Source organism: Teleopsis dalmanni, chromosome 1 (assembly GCF_002237135.1).
Source record: "Teleopsis dalmanni isolate 2A chromosome 1, ASM223713v2, whole genome shotgun sequence".
NCBI lineage: Eukaryota > Metazoa > Arthropoda > Insecta > Diptera > Diopsidae > Teleopsis > Teleopsis dalmanni.
In genome coordinates this window covers 71514375-71519005 of record NC_051846.1, presented here as the reverse complement: position 1 = coordinate 71519005, position 4631 = coordinate 71514375, and positions in this window count along the sequence as shown.

Here is a 4631-nt window from a genome sequence, read left to right as displayed (position 1 = left end):
AACTTTCAATTCTTTGTACTAGTGTTTCCAAATAAAGCTGTGTTTATAAGCTCGTTCTAATTTAAAGCACTGCAAGTGCTTAAGTTAATGTCACTAATTAAATAAAAAAGTGACAAAAAACCTGGAAATAGAGCACTGAAAGTTTGTGCAGCCTTGGCTACTTGTGGATAAACACGATTAGTCATCGATTCTAATTTGATAGGCACGACTTCTAAGCCTGGCACTTGCAGTCCAAACAAAATATATACGGACTACAAACTAATTAAATAAAATTCGATTATATCCTAAGACCACTGATGATGAGTGGCAATACTCGAAACAGCGTTGTATGGTCAGCCATTTTTCCAATAATAATTAAATAAATTTTTTTGTTTGTCCTTTCTTTGCTATTCGAATCGGTCTAACTTTTAAATAGTTTCTTTCGTCATAAAAAGACACGCCATTATCGGCAAAAAAAAGAAAAAAAATTTACCTTAAAAATTAGAATTATAGGAAATATGAACAATAATATTGTTCAGCTTTTCCTTAACGCGATTAGCGAACTTGTAGAGAAACATTTGCATAGCTTCTTTGTAAAATTGCACCCAAAAAAGGCGCTTTACATATAGTAAGTTAAAAAAATATGCATATCAGATGTCTCTACAAAAAGAATAGCTTTGAAACAAAAATAGGCAAGCTCAAAGATTAACTTTCAAATTGTTGAACTTGTGTTTCCAAATAAAGCTGTAGTTTATAAGCTCGTTCTAATTTAAAGCACGGCAAGTGCTTTGGTTGGTGTCACTAATTAAATAAAAATAAGTGTCAATAAAACCTGGAACTTGAGCATTGAATGTTTGTGCAGCCTTGGCTTCTTGTGGATAAAGACGATTAGTCATCGCTTCTAATTTGACAGGCACGAGTTCTAAGCCTGGCACTTGCAGTCCAAACAAATTATATACGGACTATAAACTAATTAAATAAAAATTCGATTATTTCCAAAGACCACTGATGAAGAGTACTTGGCAATACTCGAAACAGCGTTGTATGGTCAGCCAAATTTCAATAAATTAAATAAAAAACTTTTGTCTTTGCCTTTCTTTGCTATTCGAATCGGTCTAACTTTTAAATAGTTTCTTTCGTCATAAAAAGACACACCATTATCGGCAAAAAAAAAAAAAAAATTTACCTTAAAAATTAGAATTATAGGATATATGAACAATAATATTGTTCAGCTTTTCCTTAACGTGATTAGCGAACTTGTAGAGAAACATTTGCATAGCTTCTTTGTAAAATTGCACCCAAAAAAGGCGCTTTACATATAGTAAGTTAAAAAAATATGCATAACAGATGTCTCTACAAAAAGAATAGCTTTGAAACAAAAATAGGCAAGCTAAAAGATTAACTTTCAATTCGTTGAACTTGTGTTTCCAAATAAAGCTGTAGTTTATAAGCTCGTTCTAATTTAAAGCACAAGTGCTTTGGTTGTTGTCACTAATTAAATAAAAATAAGTGACAATAAAACCTGGAACTTGAGCATTGAAAGTTTGTGCAGCCTTGGCTTCTTGTGGATAAACACGATTAGTCATCGCTTCTAATTTGACAGGCACGAGTTCTAAGCCTGGCACTTGCAGTCCAAACAAATTGTATACGGACTATAAACTAATTAAATAATATTCGATTATTCCCAAAGACCACTGATGAAGAGTACTTGGCAATACTCGAAACAGCGTTGTGTGGTCAGCCAAACTTCAATAAAATTAAAAATAAATTTTTGTGTTTGTCCTTTATTTCTTTCTTTGTTATTCGAAAACTCTCTAAATTTTAATAAAGCTTCTTTGTCACCATACAAAGAAAGCGTAGCTTTATAGCAACACTAATACTTTATTCAAATATTAGGCTTGTGAAAAGTAAAGAACAATATGTTAAAATATAATATTGTTCAACTTTTCCTAACCGCGAAAGCGGATTTGTAGAATAACATAGCATAGCTTCTTTGTAAAAAGCACCAAAATGGTCGCTTTACATATAGTAAGTAAAACAATATGCATTACAAAATGTCTCTACAAAAAGAGTAGCTTTGAAAAGAAATAAAGAAATAGGCAAAACCCAAAAGTTAAACTTTCAATTCGCTGAACTTGTGTTTCTAAAAATAAAGCTGAAGTTTATAAGCTCGTTCTTATTTAAAAAGCACGGCAAGTGCGTTGGTTGTTGTCACTAATTAAATAAAAATAAGTGACAATAAAACCTGGAACTTGAGCATTGAAAGTTTGTGCAGCCTTGGCTTCTTGTGGATAAACACGATTAGTCATCGCTTCTAATTTGACAGGCACGAGTTCTAAGCCTGGCACTTGCAGTCCAAACAAATTGTAAATTGACAAGAAGGCGCTTTTCATTAAGTAAGTTAAAAAAATTGCTAAAGTATGTCTCTACAAAAAGAATAGGTTTTGAAAACAAAATAGGCGAACCCAAAAGTTAACTTTCAATTCGTTGAACTTGTGTTTCCAAAAATAAAGCTGTAGTTTATAAGCTCGTTCTAATTTAAAAGCACGGCAAGTGCTTTAGTTGGTGTCACTAATTAAAATAAAAATAAGTGACAATAAAACTTGGAACTTGAGCATTGAAAGTTTGTGCAGCCTTGGCTTCTTGTGGATAAACACGATTAGTCATCGCTTCTAATTTGACAGGCACGAGTTCTAAGCCTGGCACTTGCAGTCCAAACAAATTGTAAAATTGCACCCAAAAAAGGCGCTTTACATAAAGTAAGTTAAGAAAATATGCATAACGGATGTCTCTACAAAAAGAATAGCTTTGAAACAAAAATAGGCAAGCTCAAAGATTAACTTTCAATTCGTTGAACTTGTGTTTCCAAATAAAGCTGTAGTTTATAAGCTCGTTCTAATTTAAAGCACGGCAAATGCTTTGGTTGGTGTCACTAATTAAATAAAAATAAGTGACAATAAAACCTGGAACTTGAGCATTGAAAGTTTGTACAGCCTTGGCTTCTTGTGGATAAACACGATTAGTCATCGCTTCTAATTTGACAGGCACGAGTTCTAAGCCTGGCACTTGCAGTCCAAACAAATTATATACGGACTATAAAAACTAATTAATAAAATTTCGGATTATTCAAAGGACCCTTGAGGAAGTACTTGGCAATACTCGAAACAGCGTTGTATGGTCAGCCAAATTTCAATAAATTAAATAAAAAATTTTTGTTTTGCCTTTCTTTGCTATTCGAATCGGTCTAACTTTTAAATAGTTTCTTTCGTCATAAAAAGACACGCCATTATCGGCAAAAAAAAGAAAAAAAATTTACCTTAAAAATTAGAATTATAGGAAATATGAACAATAATATTGTTCAGCTTTTCCTTAACGCGATTAGCGAACTTGTAGAGAAACATTTGCATAGCTTCTTTGTAAAATTGCACCCAAAAAAGGCGCTTTACATATAGTAAGTTAAAAAAATATGCATATCAGATGTCTCTACAAAAAGAATAGCTTTGAAACAAAAATAGGCAAGCTCAAAGATTAACTTTCAAATTGTTGAACTTGTGTTTCCAAATAAAGCTGTAGTTTATAAGCTCGTTCTAATTTAAAGCACGGCAAGTGCTTTGGTTGGTGTCACTAATTAAATAAAAATAAGTGTCAATAAAACCTGGAACTTGAGCATTGAATGTTTGTGCAGCCTTGGCTTCTTGTGGATAAAGACGATTAGTCATCGCTTCTAATTTGACAGGCACGAGTTCTAAGCCTGGCACTTGCAGTCCAAACAAATTATATACGGACTATAAACTAATTAAATAAAAATTCGATTATTTCCAAAGACCACTGATGAAGAGTACTTGGCAATACTCGAAACAGCGTTGTATGGTCAGCCAAATTTCAATAAATTAAATAAAAAACTTTTGTCTTTGCCTTTCTTTGCTATTCGAATCGGTCTAACTTTTAAATAGTTTCTTTCGTCATAAAAAGACACACCATTATCGGCAAAAAAAAAAAAAAAATTTACCTTAAAAATTAGAATTATAGGATATATGAACAATAATATTGTTCAGCTTTTCCTTAACGTGATTAGCGAACTTGTAGAGAAACATTTGCATAGCTTCTTTGTAAAATTGCACCCAAAAAAGGCGCTTTACATATAGTAAGACTGAAAAGTTTTCGGAAATTCTCATTTAAAATTCGCGCGCTGTATATTTTTCGATATTTTAAGTTTATGTAGTTTGGCAGCACTGTCCTTAATTACTATGCCAAAAATGAGCTCGATCTGTCAGACAGTTCGTTTACGGCAGCTGTTGAAACCAGTTCCCCTCAGTAGTGCGTTGCGAAATGTCTTCGACGGTCGTACGACCGTCCTGGAAGGCTTTGTACCACTCATAAACTTGAGTTTTCGATAAAACTGATTCCCCATAAGCCTTTTGTAGCATTCGCAACGATTCTGCACACGAAATTTCGTTCGAAACACAAAATTTGATGCAAACTCTTTGTTCAATATTTTTTTCCATTGTTTTTTTCGCAACGCCCTACTGAGGTGAACTGGTTTCAACAGCTGCCGTAAACGAACTGTCTGACAGATCGCGCTCATTTTTGGCATAGTAATTAAGGACAGTGCTGCCAAACTACATAAACTTAAAATATCGGAAAATATACAG